Below are 25,902 nucleotides of genomic sequence, written 5' to 3' on the forward strand. Positions count from 1 at the left end.
CATTGCTACGGTGATCATGTCTTTTTTCTGTCTACATAGCCCGGAACACTGTGGACCTGGGATGCTTGCACTCCCAATCATCTACATGTTATTATTTGTAGCATGGGTTATTAATCGTCATTCTTAAAATTTGTCGTATTTTTTATTTCTTAAATGTACAGTTTATTCGTCGTAGTGTTCAATATAGTATGTAATATTTGTACTGTCAGTATTAAATGTTGTACTATTTGTCATAATGTTGCTTAATTATTCAGATAATATTTTGTGTGTTTTCTGCCAGTCAAATATTCATTTTTCTGTGCATTAAATGATATTCAGGGTTATTATCGGTAATTTTGCTCGCGTACAGTAAATTTTAGTTATTTATTATGTTTGTGTTTTTAACAAGTCATGTAAATAAACTTTAATTTTTCACAGAAAACAAAAAAAACAAAAAAAAGAAAATTAACTTTGACTGTTGATTTTTCACTCTAACTGCTACATTAATACCTGAACAGTCAGTTGACAGTCAAACTGCCGGCAGTACAATTCTCAGTGTTTTATACCATCAATCAAATCAATCTTTTACAATTCAAAATTCCAAGATTTTTGTCCTAGAAGTCTTCTGAATATCACATGATTAGCAGAGACTCAACACTGCACAAAAATCAGGTACGCTTAACTGTCTCCCACACAAACAGTCCCTGACTAGGGTTTTTTGGTTTTTACAGGAGAAACAAATTTTTGAGACCTCAAATGGATTTCATGGACATCCATATATCTCAAAGTACCGTCACACAAATTTTCAGACTTCAATTCACTCAGACACACCGTCAGCAGCTCAAACAGTCAACAGACGACCCGTTTGACCAAAAAAGTCAACAGACAGTCAAAAATGAAATTTTTTGTCAACATCCATATTTTGTCAAAAGATTCATCATTTGATCATTGGATGATCATAATTCATCAAGGAAAGATCAAAAATCAACAAAACCCTAAGATTCAAAATTAGGGTTTTCTCCTAAAAAGTCAACTGAACTTTGACTGGCCATAACTCTCTCATCCTTCATCCAAAAAATTCAAACCAAAGCTCACTTTAAAGGAAATTCAATTATCTTTCAAATGCAATTGATCCCATGGTCATTACATTCACCATTTGAAAAATATGAACAAAGACATTATAGGTCATTTTCAAAGTCAACAAAAAGACACTTTTTTCAAAAGGACACACAAGGAGCATCAAAAATCATTTTGACATGAGACCAAAGACATTGGTTAGAGGACTCTTTGAGGTTTCCAAAAAGTGCAAGATCTCCTTCATATGACAAAAATTGAGGGATTTACACCTTGTTGAAGTTGGCTAAATTTTGGGAAAATGCATAAAACCAACATTGCTCAAAAATGTATTTTTTCCAAATGGGGCCAAGTTTTCATGGTTCAAACATGTTTGCCATGATATTATGGGCCTCCCACGACCTAGACAAAGCCCACACCATTTTTATCCATTTTTGGCTTAATTTTATCTTATTTTAAGATTAAATGAAAAAAGAAAATGGAAGGATAATGGATAGCTTAGTTTCTAAGCATGAGTCATCCAAGAATCTTCAATTTTCTGCAGAAGATTGAGGTGCAAGGCAAGAGCATTGAAGAGAAGCAAGACTTGGTCAACAATTCAAAGGTTTTAATATAAAAAAATAAGAATTCAACAAAGGCAATTAAAAGCTTCTTGGCTTCAATTCTAAGCACAACATAGCCTATATAAAGGCTATAACACTTCACAAACAAAAGAGCACGAAATCAGAGCCAAACTTCTGCTTGTAACACACTTGTAATCTCTTAATTTTTCAAAGAAATTTCAAATTCGAATTTTGAATTCAAGTCAGTTTCCATACAAACTAAACATTCAAATACCTTCCTCAAGCATCACTGAACATATTCCAATCATTTCCAAGCCTTGAAACTCACTGAACTAAGCACTACAGGTCACGATTTGTTCGAACTAAAATCGACTTGTATCTCATAATCCATGCATGTTTGACAAGATGTAGACATAGATTTAAGTTTAGTTTGATGTCCTGATCGTTTCTGGACATTTAATTAAGGTTTGGTTGAGTAATCACGAAGTTACCATTTTAGGGTTCATAATCTCAAAATTAGGGCTTTCTGAAATAGGCAAAATTACAGGTTCTAAGTGGTACCATTGAATTCGTATGGACTAGACGAATCAAACGGGCATGTCGCACCAAATTTATATTCATGTTTGAACCTATTCGCTATTTTGCAGGTTTAGGAGGTATCTATTACAGCGCTTTTATCACAAAAACGTTATTAAAGGTGCTGGCTGGAGGTTGAAGACGATGAGGTGTCTCCACCTCATTGGATAGAACGCGCGCGCGCTTTTTTAAAATAACCTCTGATTCTGTGCTTTGCAGTCTATGCTTTTGCCATACGCCTCACTTTAATCACCTTCTGATCCACTTGCCACCTCATCCTACGTCCCTGACACGCCAGTCCATACCATGGACTCTCCAATCAACCACATCTAATTACTATCCTTTTATTTTCTATTTTTATTTTAATTTCTTTGTTAAATTAATTAAAAATAGTTTTAAATATCCAAAAAATACACAAAAAATATTTTTAAGTTGCTAAAATAATATCTTATTTTCTGATATAAAAATATTTTATTTTTCTTCATAATTTAAATATTTTGCATAATTAATTAGTATATATTTATATATTTGCTTTTTAATTATTTCAACCAATCAAAAAATCATAAAAAAAAATTGTTCTTTATATTAAATATTGTTTATATATTATAAACTAATTTTGTACAAATTTTGAATAATTTTCTCTTCAAATTTTAATTATTTGTATAATTATTTGTATAATTATGTATTAATTAACTTAATAAATTTCAAATCAATTTCAAAAATTCCAAAAAAATTAGTTTTGTTTTAAAATTAATTAAAAATCATTTTGAACATATTTTGAACTTAAATTTTAGGTTTAAATTTTGTTTCCATCTTTTTCTCATTTTAATTTAATTAATCATGCATTAATTATAATTAAAATAAATCATAAAAAATCCAAAAAAACATGTCTTTATTTTCTTGCAATTTAAATTCCTAGATAAATGTATAGGTTGCCAAACTAATGTAAATAGGCATAGTTTACATTCCCTGCACAATCGATGTAATAGCGTAGATTTATTTTCCGCATTTTACATTTCCGCATTTTAAATTCCAGCACATATAAACTGCGTGTATGTCAAAGATAAAATTGAACCGTTAGATCACTAACTCCAAAAGATAAAATATCTGAATTCAAACACAATCACACTTGCACCTCCTAAGGTAATCCCTTCTCATTCTTTTCAAAATCAAAGTCAAAATTCTACTATTTCGAGTACAAAATCGAACCTTTTGTTTGTATCCGGTGAAAGGATAGATTTTTAAAGGAAATAGGATAAAGACCTTACAACTCAGGGTAGACCTCCTAATTTGCTTGCTCAAATCAAAACAAACAAAATTCTCATACACTGTTGTTTTTCAAAATAAAACTTTCCAAAAAGACAATACTTTGTATATATCCAAACAAGGATCATTACGAAGTTAACGTTCTTTTTTTCAAAAAAAAAACATCTTTTGAAAGATAAAAAAACACTTTGTATACATCCGCACAAGGATCATTACAAATTCAATTTACAAAGGTATTTGAAACCACATATGAGCATTTTAAAGCAATTGAAAAGTGATCGAAAACAAGTGAGCTAAGCAAACTAAAGAGCCCATGGATAACCATGGATACAAAGGGTGCTAACACCTTCCCTTTGTATAACCTACCCCCTTACCCAGAATTTCTTAAAGGTCTTTTTTCTGTTTCTTTTATAAACCTTTCCTTAATTGGATAAAATAAAAGGTCGGTGGCGACTCTCTGAATTTTCAAAAATGCGAAAGCAGAAACAATAAAAAGAGTCAGTTCACGTATCTCTCCGCGAGAGGTATGGCCGAAAACGGAGGTCCACAGAACTGGCGACTCTGCTGGGGACTTACTTTCAAAAAAACAAAATGTTTTCAAAAGGGGTTACCTTAAGAGAATAGATCACTTCGATGTTTTCAATTGATTGATTTGATTGCTCTATTTTTCAAAGGTTTGTTTGGGTATTTTGCTTGTGTGGAAGATTCTAACCCGAATCTCGAGATACCTTAAGTATATGACAATAGACCAAGGAAACTGTACGGCATGTACTGATACGGTTGATCTGGTAGTCATCGTTAGTGCGATACTTTGGTTTATACTGATGTCCCTTGAAAACGATCGAGGAGTATATTAGGCTTCCGAAATGTCATTAAACACTAATTTGTCTTAGAACCTTTTTAGTTGAACTTGACTTATGACCTATTAAGTGGCTAGCTTTGAAATTGATCGAAGTTAGTTATCCTCGAGGAATATTTTGATCGGCCGCTCGAGCGCCGTATTGAGATGTTACCTCCAAGGATCATAGAACCCGAATACTATTTTAGGACAGGTTTTAACCAACTCAACTTCAGTGGGGAGGGTATCACCTATCAGCTCCATGCAGGCCTTTAAACCTAAGGCTATTGTTTGATTTGTTTTTTTGTGCCACATGTTTGACATCATAAGCATCATAAGCATATCATTTTCTCACTAAGCACTTCAAGGATCAAAGAGTTTACCTTTGTTTATTTACAGGTAATGGCTCCCGCCACCAGAGATTACATCCGAATCAACATCTCAACGGTACCATCTGAACTAAAAGACTTAGTATCAGAATTCCCCAGGAATGTTCAATTCACCGAAAGGCATGGTCACCTACTCCATTTGGTTACCTCAAAGTTTGAAGAAGACATGATACGGGTTCTGTTCCAGTTCTTTGACCCTGAACATCATTGCTTTACCTTTCCTGATTACCAGTTGGTACCCACTTTGGAAGAATTCTCTGAACTAATCGGATTACCTGTTCGAAATCAATTACCTTTCACTGGTTTGGAAAGGATTTCAAAACCTGAAGTCATTGCTGCTGCTTTACATTTGCGAAAGTCAGAAATCGAGTCGAATTGGGAAACAAAGAGTGGAGTTAAGGGTTTGCTTGCTAAGTTCTTAATGGAAAAGGCTCGATTACTACTAGAAAACAAAAGTTATCCAGCTTTTGAGGAGGTTGTGGCCCTTTTGATCTATGGGTTGGTTTTATTCCCTAATCCCGACCAGTTCATAAGTGTACACATCATCAACCTTTTCCTAACCCGTAACCCGGTACCAACATTGCTGGGAGACATTCTACATTCTCTACACACTCGTACCATGAAGAAACGAGGAACTCTTATGTGCTGTATACCACTACTGGCTAGGTGGTTTACATTTCATCTTCCCCGATCAGTGTTGAGAAATGAACAAAGGATGCAATGGTCTCGCAGGATTATGTCTTTGTCTCATTCAGATATCCGGTGGAACAACTTCTTTCAAAGAGACATTACTATCATTGATCATTGTGGAGAGTACCCTAATGTGCCACTCCTTGGCATCAAAGGGGGCATCACTTACAATCCCTCTTTGGCTCTACGCCAATTCGGATATGCAAGGAGAAACGGTCCTCATGACATGATTATCCGTGGCATTGTGTTTGATTACGAGAATGATTCTCATAGACACCGACGAAGGTTCATACACGCATGGGGCAGTGTCTATAGAATAGAAAGCAAAACTTTGGGGCAATGGAATTCTATCCCTATGGAACCTTACCTCAGATGGGTCCTTACTCATGCTCAGAAACTCATCATGCCATATCCCGCCATTCTACCTGTGACTATTGAGCCAGAGGTCGAAGGAGACGAACCCCACGTTATTCTACACCCGGATATGCCAACTGACCTAGAAGAGTTGCAAAAATCTTGGGTTCAACTAAAAGAGGAAAGAGACACCTTCAAAGCACACTGTCAAGACTATGAGAGAAGGATATTGGAGCTCACCAGACAGCTTCAAGAAGAACAGCAGATCAACACATTCCTGGGGGCAAAGAGAAAGCGTCCATGGGAGACCTGAGGGATCCTTCATTTCCTTTATTTCTGTTTTGTAAGCCCAAATGAGGCAAAGAAAAAAAAAAGAGCAAAAAAAAAGAAATAAATTGTTTAACTAATGTTTGTTTCTTCTTTGTTTTAACAAATCTAAACTCTAAGATCCTTGAAAACATTGCACATACATAGCACTCACATACATTGCATTCATATATATTGCATTCATATACATTGCATATACATTGCATCCATTCATACACATTGCATAACAGGTTCACATGACGGATTTCTCATCTTCTCGCTGTTTATTACAGTCAGAAGAGATGAAATCTGAAATGAGCATCAAGAATCTCGAAGCACAGAATGCCCAAGTTCAAGTGGCAATTCTAGAACTGGCAAAGGGGCAACAAGAACTGAAAGCCCTGATGATCAAGAAGAAAAAGAAGCCCAAAGGATCTGTAGGCGTGAGTCACCTGAAAAGGAAGATCAAAATCACAGTCAAAAAGTTCAAAAAGCCACCGATCCCTGAAACAGTCGGTGATGATGAACAAGGAGACAATCACAGCAACCAGGGTTCTGCTAAACCCTCTCTCTCTCTTCCAATGAAGAAGATGATCATTCTGGGGACGAACCGGATGATGACAAGTACCAACAGCTGGAAGAACGTATGAAAGCTATGGAGATACAAAAAATACCTGGCTTAGATTTTAATGATCTGGGACTCATCTCGGATGTTGTTATCCCTCCAAAATTCAAAGTTCCTGTCTTTGCAAAATATGATGGAGTTTCTTGCCCAAAACTACATCTGAGATCCTATGTGAGGAAGATACAACCTCATACAACAGATAGCAAATTGTGGATTCACTTCTTCCAAGAAAGTCTGTCGGGTACACAACTCGAGTGGTACTACCAGCTGGAAAATACCAAGGTTCATACTTGGGAAGAATTAGCTGCTGCTTTTTACAAACAGTACCAATACAATGCTGATCTTGCACCAACCCGTACTCAACTAAGGGGCATGTCCATGGCACCAAAAGAAAGTTTCAAAGGATATGCGCAAAAGTGGAGAGATATGGCTGGAAGGGTTCAACCACCCTTATCCGATCGCGAGCTAGTCGACATGTTTATGGGCACTTTAACTGGCCCTTTCTATAGTCATTTGCTGGGAAGCTCATCATCAGGTTTCACTGACCTGATATTAACCGGAGAACGTGTCGAAAGTGGCATTCAAAATGGAAAAATTCAAATAGGCTCCTCCTCTGGTACTACAAAAAGGCCCATCAGCGGGAGAAATGAGGTCAATACAATGCAAATTCAGAAAGGTCGCAAAAATGAGCAGCATTAATCTGTAGGGGCAGTTCTGATCTCCGCATCTGCGCCTCAAAAAGATCAACAGCCAAAATATACGCGTCAACCAGATGCACCAAGAAGAAATTTCACCAGAATCAACATGCCAATCTCTCAGGCATTGCAGCATTTGCTAAAAGCAGATCTGATCACATTAAAAGGTCCTCCAAAGAATGTCAACACTTCCTCTCCGAGTTATCGCCCTGATGCAACATGTGCCTATCACTCAAACTGTCCAGCACATGACGCAGATCACTGCTGGGCCCTGAAAAATAAAATACAAGATATGATAGATGCTGGGGAAATTGAGTTCGATCCTCCAGAAACTCCAAATGTCATCACTGCACCTATGCCAAAGCATGACAAAACTGTTAACGCTATCCTGGACACTGTTTACATCTATGATGTGAACGAATTATCAACTCCACTCTGCGAAGTCAAAGGAAAGCTAATCCAAGCTGGTTACTTTCCAGGATGTGACCCCGATTGCTTTTATTGCTCATACCTGCCCAATGGTTGTGAAAATCTGAGAATGGGAATTCAAAAGTGGATGGATCGCCGTATCATTATGTTTGAGAGACTCCCTTCTATGGACGTGTTATGCGAAGTCTTTGCAAACGGGATAAGAATAGAGGATGTCTCAGTGATCTCCAGTTTACCATTCAAAATCTCTGCCAAGGCTCCGTTCAAAATTTCTGCTACACTCAAAGTGGCATCAGTAGTCATTGCTAGTCCAACTCCATTTCCATACTTATCAGACAAAGTTGTCCCATGGGGTTACGACAATAATGTTTATGTTCATGGAGTTAAGCAGGGTACCTCGACTGAAGAGGCCGCAAAGTTAACTACTCCAACTGTGGATAATGTTGTGGGTACCAGCAAGATCACGAGAAGTGGAAGAATCTTTTCACCAGAAATTTCTCCAAATGTTGCTGCTGGTCCAGTCCGAGTCCCAGTTCCTAATCAAGATGACAGCGCTCGAGGCAAAGAGCCACAAGTTGAACAAGTTCAAACCCCGGTGAAGATCACTGCTGAGGATCCATCAAAGCAAGAAATGGAGGAAATATTGAAAATCATCTGCAAGAGTGATTACAATATTGTTGAGCAACTAGGGCACACCGCTTCAAAAATCTCAATGCTATCTCTGCTAAAATATTCAGAAGCTCATGCTAAAGCTCTGATGAAGTTCCTGAAAGCTGCGCATGTGCCTCAAGAGATCTCAGTCGACCAATTTGAGAATTGTGTTGCCAATTTAACCGTGAACAATGGCCTCGGTTTCTCTGATGTGGATCTAACTCCTGCTGGAAAAAATCACAACAAAGCCCTACATATCTCCATTGAATGTAATGGCACCACTCTACCTCATGTGCTAGTAGATAATGGTTCTTCTTTGAACGTGTTACCGAAAACAGTACTAGAAAAGCTTGACTTCGAAGGAATTGTGTTACAACCAAGTGATGTTGTGGTAAGAGCCTTTGACGGGTCAACAAGAACGGTATACGGAAAAGTGAATCTCCCAATCAGAGTGGGTTCCCAGATCTTTGATTCTATCTTTTATGTAATGGAAATTCACCCAGCCTATTCCTGTTTACTTGGACGCCCTTGGATACATGGGGCAAACGCTGTAACTTCTACCCTGCATCAGAAGTTAAAATATCCAGTAAAAGGAAAGATTGTCACAGTCTATGGCGAAGAGGAATATGTGGTTAGTCACCTAAGCAATTCCAAATATGTTGAGATGGAGGACGAATTCATCGAAACTCCCTGCCAATCTTTTGAGGTGGTCTCTCCAGATGTCTCTACCACCAAGCATATTCCTGCTACTCCAACTACAACTATGGCTTCTCTCAAAGATGCCAAAGCTGTGATTGAACAAGGCGATTGCACAGTATGGGGACAGCTTCCCGATATACCCTACAAGTCCGACAAGCTAGGCCTGGGCTATGATAGTGGAAATCAAAAGAATAATCAAAGTCCTCGTTCTGGAGGATTAATGTCACACTTCGTCAGCCAAGAGGTAAACGCCATTGAAGATGAGGGAGTGTTTTTGAACCATATCATTCAGCCATATCCAGATGAAATTCCACCCATTTCCATGGGAATGTGGGATGCTGCGGGAGAACCAAGTGGCGGGTATAATTATCAGTATACCGCACCTCAGAATTCTTATATTGCTATGGAAGACATTACCCCGACTGGATGGGGCGATCAATTTGGAAATGACAAAAGTTTCACAAGTCCCGTCGCTGAGCAATATCAAAATCCACCCAAAGAAGTATCGGATACGCTAGGAGAACCCAGTGGCAAATATGACTATATGGTGAAATATTCCGCTCCTCCGAGCTCACAAATTGCTATGAAGGACATTGTCCCAACTGGATGGGATGAACATTACGATGACAATTTCACTCTTGAAGAAGCCAGGGAAATACCAAATAACGAGGGTTGCTTTCTGTCAGAATACACTCCTCACCAGGATGCACAAGTCTCTATTCAAAACATCATCCCGACTGCATGGGACGGCCTTATCGAGCATCTTGCTCAGCCGACAGAGATATCTCAGCCTGGGCTCTCGTATCCAGCTGAGTATATCGCTTATCCCGAAAGATCACCGGCTCATTTTCCCACTAATGAAATCAATGCTGTGGAAGATGAAGAAGACAACTGCAAATGGAACAGCTGGATACTCCCTGCTCACAACAATGGATTGAACAACTGGAAAGCTGAGGATGTGATCTCCTTTGACCTGGAGTAAATGCCATTCCCTGTTTTCTTTGTGTATATTGTGCAAAGATAAAAATGGTTCCTGAACTATCGAACCATGAGCTTGAAAGTCGTGTGCCTTGCCCGAAGCGCACTGGTCCTTTTATAAGGGCTTATCATATCATGATCATGTGCATTCAATAAAATCATGGGACGCTTGCATATTTAAATTTTGTTATCCTTTTTCTTTCTTTCTTTGCTTTCCAATAGCTATGTTTTTTTTCACACACACTCACATAAATAAAATGCAGATTCACATACACTTTGGATCCAGTCAATAACGATTCTGCTATTGCCCGTCATGACTTTGAAAATCCGATCTACCAAACTGAGGACGAAAGTGAGGAAGATTGTGAAGTACCAAGAGAACTTGCAAGGCTGCTAGAACAAGAAGACAAGGCCATACAGCCTCACGAGGAGCCAATTGAGGTCATCAACTTGGGCAGCAACGAGGAAAAGAAAGAAGTCAAAATAGGGGCTGATTTAGAACACAGCGTCAAGCAAAGACTGATTCAAATGCTGCGAGACTACGTCGAGGTATTCGCCTGGTCCTATGAAGATATGCCAGGCCTTGACACGGACATTGTAGTTCATCACCTGCCAATCAAAGAAGGTAGCACTCCAGTCAAACAGAAACTACGAAGGAGTAGGCCTGATATGTCAAAAAAGATCAAAGACGAGGGTGAAAAACAGTTCAATGCCGGATTCCTAAAAGTTGTAAGTTATCCTCCTTGGATAGCTAACATCGTGCCTGTACCTAAAAAAGACGGGAAAGTCAGAATGTGCGTGGACTACAGAGATCTGAACCGGGCAAGTCCCAAAGATGATTTCCCTTTACCACACATTGATGTACTGGTTGACAATACCGCACAATGCAGGGTATTCTCCTTTATGGACGGATTCTCAGGGTACAATCAAATCAAGATGGCACCTGAAGACATGGAAAAAACAACCTTTACAACACCCTGGGGAACCTTTTGTTACAAAGTAATGCCCTTTGGTTTAAAGAACGCAGGAGCAACCTATCAACGTGCAATGGTAGCGCTGTTTCATGATATGATTCATCAGGAGATAGAGGTGTATGTCGATGACATGATTGCAAAATCCAACACCGAGGAAGAACATCTGGGTCATTTACACAAGTTGTTTGACAGACTCAAGAAATACAAGTTGCGACTGAACCCAAATAAGTGTACCTTTGGAGTAAGATCCGGCAAACTCTTAGGTTTCATCGTCAGCAGCAAAGGTATTGAGGTTGATCCTGCCAAGGTCAAAGCCATTCAAGAAATGCCTATACCTCGTACCGAGAAACAAGTCAGAGGATTCTTGGGACGTCTGAATTACATCGCCCGATTTATTGCTCACATGAATACTACTTGTGTGCCGATCTTCAAACTGTTGAAGAAAGATCAAGTGGAAAGGTGGAATGACCAATGCCAGTTAGCCTTTGACAAAATCAAAGAGTATCTCCAAAAACCGCCAATCTTGCTACCACCTGTGGAAGGAAGACCTCTGATAATGTACCTAACTGTGTTAGAAGACTCAATGGGGTGTGTACTAGGACAACATGACGAGTCTGGCCGAAAGGAGCACGCAATCTACTATCTTAGCAAAAAGTTTACCGATTGTGAAACAAGATACTCACTACTCGAAAAAACTTGTTGTGCCTTAGCTTGGGCGGCTCGCCGACTAAGACAGTACATGCTAAATCACACCACTTTCCTAATCTCCAAGATGGATCCTATCAAATACGTGTTCGAAAAACCTGCTCTCTCTGGAAGAATAGCAAGATGGCAAATGATCTTAACAGAATACGATATTCAATACACTTCACAAAAAGCAATCAAAGGAAGTGTGGTAGCTGATCATCTGGCTCATCAAGCAGTGGATGATTATCAAGCATTGAACTTTGACTTCCCAGACGAGGACATTATGCTAGTCAATGACTACAAACAACCAGGACCAGAAGAAGGACCCGAGCCAGGATCCCGGTGGACCATGGTTTTTGACGGAGCTTCTAATGCACTTGGGAATGGCATCGGAGCTGTGATCATTTCCCCCACAGGAGGTCATACACCATTCACTGCCAGATTATGCTTCAACTTCACTAACAATATAGCCGAATACGAAGCATGTATTCTGGGTCTTAAAGCTGCAATTGATCTAAAAATCAAGTTCCTGGAAGTCTACGGAGACTCGGCCTTGGTAATCTACCAAGTCAAAGGGGAATGGGACACGAAGCACTCGAATCTAATTCCTTACAAAGAATATGTGATGAGTTTGATTCCTTACTTCGAAGAAATCACTTTTGAACATATCCCACGCGAGGAAAATCAACTAGCTGATGCTTTAGCTACCATGTCGTCCATATTCAAAGTCAGGTGGGACAATGAGGCGCCGATGATCACCATTTACAGACAAGACGAACCATCCTATTGCAATGAGATCGATACAGAAGGAACAGAAGAAAAACCATGGTTCCATGAAGTAAAAAGATATCTCGAAGCTCAGGAGTACCCTGAAGGGGCATCCATTAACGACAGAAAATTTCTAAGGAGATTTGCAGCCAAATTCTTTCTAAGTAATGGAACCCTATACAAACGCAACCATGACTCGACTTTACTTCGTTGTGTAAACAAGAAGGAAGCAGAACAGATCATGGGAGACATACACGATGGTGCCTTCGGTACTCATTCAAGTGGACATACAATGGCTAAAAAGATCCTAAGAGCAGGTTATTACTAGTCTACCATGGAAACAGACTGCCATCATCACTCCCGAACCTGTCACAAATGCCAGATATATGCTGACAAAGTACATGTACCTCCAGTTCCATTAAGCGTCCTGACGGCTCCTTGGCCTTTTGCAATGTGAGGTATTGATATGATTGGAGAAATCAAACCTACTGCCTCCAACGGACATCGCTTTATCCTGGTCGCTATTGACTACTTCATAAAGTGGGTAGAAGCAGCTTCATTTGCTTCTGTCACCAAGAATGTGGTGGCCCGGTTCATCAAATACAATCTCATTTGTCGGTATGGCATCCCTGAACGGATTATCACGGACAATGGCATAAATTTAAACAACAGAATGATTACTGAACTTTGCACACAGTTCAAGATCAAGCATCATAATTCCTCTCCATATCGACCAAAGATGAACGGCGCGGTGGAAGCTGCCAACAAGAACATCAAGAAAATCATACAAAAAATGACAGTAACCTACAAAGACTGGCATGAGATGTTACCTTTTGCTCTTCATGGTTATCGCACATCTGCGCGTACTTCAACAGGGGCAACTCCGTTATCCTTAGTCTATGGTATGGAGGCCGTACTTCCAATTGAAATTCAGATTCCTTCCCTAAGGATTATGAAAGAAGCTAGTCTAGACGAAGACGATTGGATTCAAACACGGTTGGACCAGATAAACTTGATTGATGAGAAAAGGCTCGCAGCTATTTGTCATGGTCAGCTATACCAAAAGCGTATGATCAAAGCCTTCAACAAAAAAGTCAAAAGTCAAGCATACCAAACTGGTGGCTTGGTTGTCAAACGCATCATCTTACCACAAGGTGATCCCAGAGGCAAATGGACTCCCACCTACGAGGGACCATTCATAATCAAGAAAATATTCTCCGGCGGCGCCATGTTGCTTACCACCATGGATGGCAAGGATTACCCACACCCCGTGAATGCTGACATAGTCAAAAAATACTTCGCTTAAAAAACAGCTCGCTAAGTCGAAAACCTGAAAGGGCAACTTAGGCAAAAAATGAGCATCTCGGTGGATTGAAAACCCGAAAGGGCTATCCAGGCAAAAATTAGAGACTAAACAAATACTATCCCGGTAGGTTGAAAACCTGAAAAGGCAGCCTAGGCAAAAGTTAGGGAATAAAGCGTACAACTGTGTTCCGTTCAGCTGCCTACTCACCGTCAAGATTCAACACATCAAAGACACCGATCAGTCCAATCACTTTCTTCCAACAAGTGAGGGATGAGATGCTCGAAGACAGATTGGCCATAGCAGAATTGAAACTTGACTGGATTGTTTTCACATAGCTATTTATCTTTATAAATATTTTCCAAAGCTTTATGACAATTTCCTACTTCTAGGATTGTTGTCTCCCTGAGCTAATCAACCTATCATGGCTCGTTTTCAAAAAAATCAATGCAGTTTAGGCTCAAAATCACTATTTTCACTTTTTCTGTTTTGAATACGTAAACGTCCCAATGATAATTCTGAATGAACATGTGCATTTGAATATGATTGATGTTTACCAGGAAAAACAAGAATAGCATTCAGGTAATGTCCCAATTATCTGGACATCATCCCATCAGAAGAAAAATCCCCGAGAGAAACACATTTCTCAACAAATTCCTCAATAAAATTTTCTCTCCAAAAGAAGTCTTATCCCCCAGCAGGGTTGTTCCAGATTACTATCCTCAGAAGGTGTGATCTCCACACCCGGACTTGGTCAGATAGTGCATCGGAGGATTATGCATCTTCCTCATTCCCACTTAAAAGGGCATCAAAATCAGAACTTCCAACTACCTTTCATTCCCAAGCGGTAGTCAAAGATCCTTCAACAGAGTACCATGGTTCTCAAAGAAGTTCCCCAGCCGAGGGTACTCAAACAAGACAAAAGATCATCAACAATCACAATATAGTCATATCCAGATGACTGGCGGAAATTTATTTTCCCAACTAGAAGCTCGATATGCTCATCGTACATCATATTCATACATCGTATTCATACATCATACATCATACATCATATTCATACATCATACATCATATTCATATATCATACATCATACATCATGCATCATGCGCATATTCATACACATATTCATACACAACATAACATGCATATTTCTCCTTTAGCTCACATTACATGCATCATAAACATTGCATATCACTAACTTGATTTTTCAGGTAGACGGATATCTTCAATAAAGATGTTCTCCATCACATGCAGTGTTCACCTGAATTCCATGAACGGTTCTTTCAGATATAATCAAGCCGAAGATTCATTCTGATCACTTATCAACTCAAAAACAAGCATCGAAGATCTAAAGTCGATACCTCAGACGGTTCCAGAACGATCTAACATCGAAGATCTAAATTCGATACCTCAGACAGTTCCAGAACGATCTAACATCGAAGATCTAAAGTCGATACCTCAGACGGTTCCAGAACGATCTAACATCGAAGATCTAAAGTCGATACCTCAGACGGTTCCAGAACGATCTAACATCAAAGATCTAAAGTCGATACCTCAGACGGTTCCAGAACGATCTAACATCGAAGATCTAAAGCTGATACCTCAGACGGTTCCAGAACGATCTAACATCGAAGATCTAAAGTTGATACCTCAGACGGTTCCAGAACGATCTAACATCGAAGAATCTAAAGCTGATACCTCAGACGGTTCCACAATGATCAACTTTCAAAATCTAAAGCGGAAAAACTTTGGACAAGTTCCGTAACGATCATCCTCCTAGACTTAAAGCGGTAACCTTGGACGGTTCCGAAACAGTCAACACAAAGACTTTCAAATCCTTCATCAAGATATAATCAATGGATTCATTCTGATGAACGAACCATCAAATACAATTGCCGGGTGGCATCTGAAAGCCCATCTCAGGTAATGTTTCAATCTGCCAACAACATTTCGCAGACGACATTCAAATGCAGCTTCCAACATCTCTTCTGATCAAGGTAAGTGCAAATTTTCAGGGCATCTAAATATTCAATCATCTTCTACCTTCAGATTTCAGACAATCTCTTCAGGTTTAAGAAGATTGAATAGGGGCAACTGTTATACCCCAAAATTTGCCCGCATCTTTTTTCAAGAAAACTCCAATCTAAAAATTAAGAGTCTCATATAATCATGGATTTTTATTTCAATAAATATCCCGACATGTGAAATACTGTTTATTACTTCACAAATGCTATTTATATATTTAGATAAGTAGTACTGACACAATTGGTACAGAGTTAAATCTTTTGCAGGCGCAGAATCAGGAAACTCAGACTGTACTGGTAACAAGTAGATTATTATTATCTTTTGTTTCCATTAATTTTTGTACTATATTCCATTATTTTCAAAATCTTTTCAAAATCTCTTTTTCAAAAAAATCAAATCTTAACATTATTCTATACATCTCTCTTTTTCCCAACACTATCATACACTTTCTTTCAAATCTTACTTCCACTCAAATTTTCCTTTTGTACGGAATCACTTCATTCCCCAACGTCTCTATCCTTCTTTCCATTCTATAAATACCTCTCATTTTTCCATAAAAATCTCACATCAAATTCTAACTCATCTCTCAAATTTCTACTTCATATCCATCCTTTCTTCTTCCCCGACAAAATGGCAAAGTGGTGGGAAACGTGTTTTCTTATGGTCATCACCATTGCTACGGTGATCATGTCTTTTTTCTGTCTACATAGCCCGGAACACTGTGGACCTGGGATGCTTGCACTCCCAATCATCTACATGTTATTATTTGTAGCATAGGTTATTAATCGCCATTCTTAAAATTTGTCGTATTATTTATTTCTTAAATGTACCGTTTATTCGTCGTACTGTTCAATATAGTATGTAATATTTGTACTGTCAGTATTAAATGTTGTACTATTTGTCATAATGTTGCTTAATTATTCAGATAATATTTTGTGTGTTTTCTGCCAGTCAAATATTCATTTTTCTGTGCATTAAATGATATTCAGGGCTATTATCGGTAATTTTGCTCGCGTACAGTAAATTTTAGTTATTTATTATGTTTGTGTTTTTAACAAGTCATGTAAATAAACTTTAATTTTTCACATAAAACAAAAAAAAAACAACAAAAAGAAAATTAACTTTGACTGTTGATTTTTCACTCTAACTGCTACATTAATACCTGAACAGTCAGTTGACAGTCAAACTGCCGGCAGTACAATTCTCAGTGTTTTGTACCATCAATCAAATCAATCTTTTACAATTCAAAATTCCAAGATTTTTGTCCTAGAAGTCTTCTGAATATCACATGATTAGCAGAGACTCAACACTGCACAAAAATCAGGTACGCTTAACTGTCTCCTACACATACACTCCCTGACTAGGTTTTTCTTGTTTTTATAGGAGAAACAAGTTTTTGAGACCTCAAATGGATTTCATGGACATCCATATATCTCAAAGTACCATCACACAAATTTCCAGACTTCAATTCACTCAGACGCACCGTCAGCAGCTCAAACAGTCAACAGACGACCCGTTTGACCAAAAAAGTCAACAGACAGTCAAAAATGAAATTTTTTGTCAACATCCATATTTTGTCAAAAGATTCATCAGTTGATCATTGGATGATCATAATTCATCAAGGAAAGATCAAAAATCAACAAAACCCTAAGATTCAAAATTAGGGTTTTCTCCTAAAAAGTCAACTGAACTTTGACTGGCCATAACTCTCTCATCCTTCATCCAAAAAATTCAAACCAAAGCTCATTTTGAAGGAAATTCAATTATCTTTCAAATGCAATTGATCCCATGGTCATTACATTCACCATTTGAAAAATATGAACAAAGACATTACAGGTCATTTTCAAAGTCAACAAAAAGACACTTTTTTCAAAAGGACACACAAGGAGCATCAAAAATCATTTTGACATGAGACCAAAGACATTGGTTAGAGGACTCTTTGTGGTTTCCAAAAAGTGCAAGATCTCCTTCATATGACAAAAATTGAGGGATTTACACCTTGTTGAAGTTGGCTAAATTTTGGGAAAATCCATAAAACCAACATTGCTCAAAAATGTATTTTTTCCAAATGGGGCCAAGTTTTCATGGTTCAAACATGTTTGCCATGATATTATGGGCCTCCCACGACCAAGACAAAGCCCACACCATTTTTATCCATTTTTGGCTTAATTTTATCTTATTTTAAGATTAAATGAAAAAAGAAAATGGAAGGATAATGGATAGCTTAGTTTCTAAGCATGAGTCATCCAAGAATCTTCAATTTTCTGCAGAAGATTGAGGTACAAGGCAAGAGGATTGAAGAGAAGCAAGACTTGGTCAACAATTCAAAGGTTTTAATATAAAAAAAATCAAGAATTCAACAAAGGCAACTAAAAGCTTCTTGGCTTCAATTCTAAGCACAACATAGCCTATATAAAGGCTATAACACTTCACAAACAAAAGAGCACGAAATCAGAGCCAAACTTCTGCTTGTAACACACTTGTAATCTCTTAATTTTTCAAAGAAATTTCAAATTCGAATTTTGAATTCAAGTCAGTTTCCATACAAACTAAACATTCAAATACCTTCCTCAAGCATCACTGAACATATTCCAATCATTTCCAAGCCTTGAAACTCACTGAACTAAGCACTACAGGTCACGATTTGTTCGAACTAAAATCGACTTGTATCTCATAATCCATGCATGTTTGACAAGATGTAGACATAGATTTAAGTTTAGTTTGATGTCCTGATCGTTTCTGGACATTTAATTAAGGTTTGGTTGAGTAATCACGAAGTTACCATTTTAGGGTTCATAATCTCAAAATTAGGGCTTTCTGAAATAGGCAAAATTACAGGTTCTAAGTGGTACCATTGAATTCGTATGGACTAGACGAATCAAACGGGCATGTCGCGCCAAATTTATATTCATGTTTGACCCTATTCGCTATTTTGCAGGTTTAGGAGGTATCTATTACAGCGCTTTTATCACAAAAACGTTATTAAAGGTGCTGGCTGGAGGTTGAAGACGATGAGGTGTCTCCACCTCATTGGATAGAACGCGCGCGTGTTTTTTTAAAATAACCTCTGATTCTGTGCTTTGCAGTCTATGCTTTTGCCATACGCCTCACTTTAATCACCTTCTGATCCACTTGCCACCTCATCCTACGTCCCTGACACGCCAGTCCATACCATGGACGCTCCAATCAACCACATCTGATTACTATCCATTTATTTTCTATTTTTATTTTAATTTCTTTGTTAAATTAATTAAAAATAGTTTTAAATATCCAAAAAATACACAAAAAATATTTTTAAGTTGCTAAAGTAATATCTTATTTTCTGATATAAAAATATTTTATTTTTCTTCATAATTTAAATATTTTGCATAATTAATTAGTATATATTTATATATTTGCTTTTTAATTATTTCAACCAATCAAAAAATCATAAAAAAAATTGTTCTTTATATTAAATATTGTTTATATATTATAAACTAATTTTGTACATATTTTGAATAATTTTCTCTTCAAATTTTAATTATTTGTATAATTATTTGTATAATTATGTATTAATTAACTTAATAAATTTCAAATCAATTTCAAAAATTCCAAAAAAATTAGTTTTGTTTTAAAATTAATTAAAAAGCATTTTGAACATATTTTGAACTTAAATTTTAGGTTTAAATTTTGTTTCCATCTTTTTCTCATTTTAATTTAATTAATCATGCATTAATTATAATTAAAATAAATCATAAAAAATCCAAAAAAACATGTCTTTATTTTCTTGCAATTTAAATTCCTAGATAAATGTATAGGTTGCCAAACTCATGTAAATAGGCATAGTTTACATTCCCTGCACAATCGATGTAATAGCGTAGATTTATTTTCCGCATTTTACATTTCCGCATTTTAAATTCCAGCACATATAAACTGCGTGTATGTCAAAGATAAAATTGAACCGTTAGATCACTAACTCCAAAAGATAAAATATCTGAATTCAAACACAATCACACTTGCACCTCCTAAGGTAATCCCTTCTCATTCTTTTCAAAATCAAAGTCAAAATTCTACTGTTTCGAGTACAAAATCGAACCTTTTGTTTGTATCCGGTGAAAAGATAGATTTTTAAAGGAAATAGGATAAAGACCTTACAACTCAGGGTAGACCTCTTAATTTGCTTGCTCAAATCAAAACAAACAAAATTCTCATACACTGTTGTTTTTCAAAATAAAACTTTCCAAAAAGACAATACTTTGTATATATCCAAACAAGGATCATTACGAAGTTAACGTTCATTTTTTCAAAAAAAAAACATCTTTTGAAAGATAAAAAAACACTTTGTATACATCCGCACAAGGATCATTACAAATTCAATTTACAAAGGTATTTGAAACCACATATGAGCATTTTAAAGCAATTGAAAAGTGATCGAAAACAAGTGAGCTAAGCAAACTAAAGAGCCCATGGATAACCATGGATACAAAGGGTGCTAACACCTTTCCTTTGTATAACCTACCCCCTTACCCAGAATTTCTTAAAGGTCTTCTTTCTGTTTCTTTTATAAACCTTTCCTTAATTTGATAAAATAAAAGGTCGGTGGCGACTCTCTGAATTTTCAAAAATGCGAAAGCAGAAACAATAAAAAGAGTCAGTTCACGTATCTCTCCGCGAGAGGTATGGACGAAAACGGAGGTCCACACCCTTGAAACCCTCGTTCTTGATATCCAACCCCTTGAAACCCTCTTTCCTCCTCACTCAAATATCTCCACTTCTCAACCTCCTCCTCATGCTAATTATGAACCCATTTCATCACCCACTCAAAATAATCCCTCCACCGCTGACCTCCCAGATTCTGCATCACGTGAGCAATTGCTTCGTGATTGCAACTATACACCCAAGCCTCATCCTGAACCTGAGTTAGTGGTGTTAGACTCTGAGAATGAAGCAGAATCATCTCTTTGTCTTTATAGAGAACCTCAACCCTACTTCCTTCTGAAACTAGACTCCGCCAAACTCAAATTCAAATTCCGTAAGGAACTTTCTGTTGGTGTACATTTTGGAGTGGTAAACATTAGGATGCAGGAAGGGTTAGATGCGTTGAAAGTTGCATATCAAACCAGGATGGATGATGTGGTTTTCGGAAATCTCTGGAGAATCTTTAGAAGAAAGATGGACTCTATGTTTCTGGAGCTTCAGAAGAGGTGCATAGCAACATCTCCAGGTCCTCGTAAGATTCTCAGACCCTATGAAGACTTCTGGCATAGTCCTCTTGGAGGCAGGTATTGTTTTGAAGAGAAAGTTTTTGTTGATGAACTGGCAGAAGCTTCAGAAGCTGAACAAGAAGCACATTCTTGGGAGATTGTTGTGTGGAAGCCTTAATATCCGGTTCTGACTGGAGACTTTCAATGGTTATTCAACTGGCTAAGGGTGAATCCTTCTAAGGAAGCACCAGATATGGTAATTCCTGAAGTTGTCTACCCTTCAGAAGTTGCTGCTCCCATTCCTCCAAAGAATCTGGCTGAGATTCTTCAAGCTTTGGAGAATGAAGATTCTGTGATTCCTGATCCAGAATATGCTGAGAATGCTTCTGAATCAGATTCAGATGTTGAAATGGAAGATGCCGAGAATCATCCTTTTGAGAAAAGTCCTGTTCAGGAAATCAAGGTGATGTTCTCACTCTAGATGCTACTGCTGGTAATGCTATCCCTCTGAATGATAGCAATGCATCTTCTTCTGCTGAACCCTCCGTTCTGGTGAACGCTATCAAGGCTCTTCAACAGAATCAAGATGTTCTTGCTTCTCGCTTCGATAAGCATGATATAGCACATGAAGAGTTCAGAGACTTCATAAAGGAATAGAAGGAAAGCAATGCTGGGATTCATGACCTTCTGGCCAAGATAGTTTCCAAACTAGGCTTGTCGTAGTCTTTTGTGTCTTAGTTGTCTCTTTGTTCTTGCATCTGTTTCTCTTCATCTCCTTTTGTATCTTCTGATAATTTTCTGATGAAATCAATGAATATTATCTTCTTTTCTCTCATATTGTTTCTTTTTCATCTTGAATCTTTTTTTGCTTTTTGATGTTATGACAAAAAGGGGGAGAAAATGTGATAAATGATTTGATTTATATTATCAGTTGCTGGGAGTAAGTCTCCACATTTCTAACAGAATTTGCAAGTTCTATGCTTGAGATTTTTTGCAGGATTGAAGACATTCTGAAAAAGCTCAACATGAGAAGCAAAGACATGGGGAAAAGCAATTCTATAAAGAAACATGCTCATGGAATCTGAAGCAAGCTTAGCGCTGTGAAGCTTCAAGATCCGAAGCAAGAAGGAAGAATGTTCTGATATTCTCGTGGCAGAATATGCTCTAACACATTCTTATTCCTTATATGTTCTGATGCATTTTTATGTGACTTTGATACGTATTATATGCTCTGATACATTCTTTTGTGCTCTGATACATACTATATGTTCTAATACATATTTTATGTTTTGATTCACTCATGCTCTGACTTTTGTCGTTTAGTTTGTTCTGAAACATTTCAGGATGTAGAGATGCTCTTATGATGCTCTGGTACATTCAACAATGTTCTGATACAATCTAGCATGTAATGATTCAAGAAGAGAATCAAAGCTCTGAAGCTGTCATATGGAAGCAAGAAGCAGAAGCTCTGAATGCTCTGAAGATCTAAGCATATGTGAACGTCTCAACTGAAATGGAAAATACTAAGGGAAGTCCTTTATTTATAAATTTCTTCCAGTATTTATTTCAGGGGGAGATTATTAATCTCAGGGGGGAGACATATTCACACACTATGTTTATATGCTTATGCTATAACTGTGTAATTGCCTTTAGCCATCTGATATTCTGATTGCAAATTCATATCATTTATATATGTTTTTGTCATCATCAAAAAGGGGGAGATTGTTAGAACAAGATTTGTTCTGATCAATATTCTTAGTTTTGATGATAACAACGTATATGAATTTTGCTTGAGACAATGTGGTACTCTAATTCTATGCAATTTTCATTTCAGGAAATATATAAAGAGTATGCACAAAATCAGTGCAAGAAGCACTGACTCAGAAGGTTCAAGTATGCAACATCAGAACATGCTCTCGCAAGACATCAGAAGATGGTCAAGCAGAATCAGAACATGGTCTATAGAAGCATCAGAAGAACTTGAGATCAGAAGCAGAAGCACTGAAGTTCTCATGGTATCACGCTAGAAGCTCTTCAAGGTCAGAAGACAAGAAGATGCTCTGCACCAAGCTGTTTGACTCTGATATATTCAAACGTTGTATCAACAAAGATCAGATCAGAAGCAAGTACAAGATGGCAGGCTACGCTGACTGACAAAAGGAACGTTAGAAGCTATGAAAGGCAACGTCAGTTAAAGCAGGAAAAGCAAGGTTCGAGGTAGTTGACAAAAGAGTGAAACATTAAATGCAATGATGTACGGATCACGCAACGCATTAAATGCTCCCAACGGTCATCTTCTCAAACGCCTATAAATAGAAGTTCTGATGAGAAGCTGAAAAAAACACTTTGCACAAGCTTACAGAAACGCTGTCAAATTCAAAAGCTCTAAAACTTCATCTTCAACCTCACTTCATTACTGTTGTAATATCTTAGTGAGATTAAGCTTAAGCTTTAAGAGAAATATCACAGTTGTGATTATAGCTTTTAAGAAGCATTGTAATACTCTTGTAAGAATTTGTTTACATTTATTTGTAAAGAACTAGAGGAGATCAAGTTGTGATCGGATTCTCTAAAAAGTCTTAGAGGGTATCTAAGCATAGTGTTCCTAGAGTGATCAGGTTGTGATCAGAATACTCTAGAAGACTTAGAGGGTATCTAAGTGGAAAACCATTGTAATCAAGTGTGATTAGTGGATCAAATCCTCAGGTGAGGTAAATCACTCCAAGGGGGTGGACTAGAGTAGTTTAATTAACAACGAACCAGGATAAAAATCATTGTGAAATTGTTTTTATCTTAAGAGTTTTAAAGCTACACTTATTCAAACCCCCCCCTTTCTAAGTGTTTTTCTATCCTTCATTACGTTCTAAAGCAAAATTTTGTATAAGAAAATTGATCTCCCCTTGAGATGTATAATCTCCCCCTGAAATAACTATTTAGAGAGAAATATGATGGATAACTTCCCTGCATAATTTTCTTCTTGGCTTGATCTTTCAGAAAATTGATGGATGTGGTTGTGTATACGCGCATCTTCACAGAAGTTCTAAAAATATTCCTGCATTCCTTTTAACAACAGAAACTTCTTGGAGCATAAGTTAAAAAGATTTTGTCTTTGATATGTAGACCTTAACTTGTTCTGTTTACTTAGAATTTTAGGAGATGTATATAATTTTCTTTTTACACATATGATTCTCCCCCTTTTTGTCATAGTCAAAAAGAAATGATGCTAAATGAAAATGTATGAGTTTAGTCAGGTAGGACCATTATAGGCATTAGATTTTCATGTTATCCCAAACAATAAACAAATGATAAAGAGAAAAAATTCATTAATTAGAAGAAACATGATAGAATACAGACTCGAAATACATAGAATCCTAGTAGATGGGTTCATAATATCCTCCATGAAAGAAGAAACAGTCACAGCACTCTGCATGCAATGCTTCCCTCTTGTTCGGAAGTTCAGACGTACGGAGAGTGTTCACGATTCCCGCAGATTCAAAACATGGTGACAGGACTCTTCCATAGGGAATGAATAATTCTTGTCCACATTTGAAGGCTATTAGAGACTCTCTAATGTGTCCAAAGATAATCGCAACAATATTTAATGGTTTACCTGATTCCAGGCGACTGATCAAGAACCTGTCTCTGGCACACAGGAGTTTATGGAATTTTCCTCTAGGAATGAGACTTGAAAGAATCATCCTGAACTAGACTTGTTTGGATGATGAGAGGTAGTAGGGATTGTTTTTTATACGACGAGCGAGTCTGCTCAAATTGTTTGGAATGACAAAAGCATTGACATAGTCGAAGACAGAGAGACATGCAGCATCATGCCTGACTGGACATCCAATAACTTCAGCAATGGATGTTTCAGAGATTGCGAAGTGAATTTGCAGATGTTTTTGAATTGGATGCATTTTGTGGTAAAACATTCCTGGTTGTTTAATGTCTTGACTGGTAAAATGATATGATTTATATTGTGTTATGCAGGCTGCATGTGTGTTAAGATAATACAGGTTCTATTAGTGAATGTCATTACCGATGTCATGACATCCTTGTCTGACAGCAAGAGCTGTTATGTTTTATTATTGTGTTTCTTGATTTCTCTCAATCTACAATTTAGGAAACCTTTTATTGTGTGCTGAATATTTCGTCTAGGAGATTTTGCTGATAGCACATTCTGTAACAACCAGATGATGTGTAAATTATGTTAACTTGGTTAACCCTAATTTGATTCTTGAAAAGCCCTGGCCCCAAGAGCTGCATATAAGAAGACTGCAATCCTAATTTGGATTGCAGAGAGAAAGTTTGTTAATTGTGAAGAACCGTAGTTCTGTAGCTGTGTGTTTAGCCTCTTGTACTCCAAGCAATTGTCTTTTGATGATTGTATTGGAATAGGTTGTGTATGTATTTTGTCACTCTAAGCTTTTAAGCACGAGTGTGTGTCTCTTGATTGAAGCTTTTAAGTAGATCAAGGTGTGCTTTTGAAGTGCGTCTTCTCTCTAATTTGTTTAATGTTTGTTTGTAATCACTGCTGTGATTGAGGGGGAGTTAGTGGAGATACTCAGGTCTAGGAATATATTGGAATTACATTGGGTAGGTCTTAAGTGAGAAGTTGTAAACGGGGGAGTTTAACTCCGAATTAATTATTCTTATATTGGATTCCCTCCCTGGCTTGGTAGCCCCCAGAGTAGTATTGTCGTATACCGACTTGGGTGAACAATTTGTTGTGTTCTTTACTGTTTTTATGCGTTTCTGTTTTAATGTTTTATACTGTGTAATTGTGGATGTCATAACATCCAGTACAACATCGTGTGTGAGTTACTAGAATTTTCAATTGGCATCAGAG

Source organism: Vicia villosa, linkage group LG5 (assembly GCF_029867415.1).
Source record: "Vicia villosa cultivar HV-30 ecotype Madison, WI linkage group LG5, Vvil1.0, whole genome shotgun sequence".
NCBI lineage: Eukaryota > Viridiplantae > Streptophyta > Magnoliopsida > Fabales > Fabaceae > Vicia > Vicia villosa.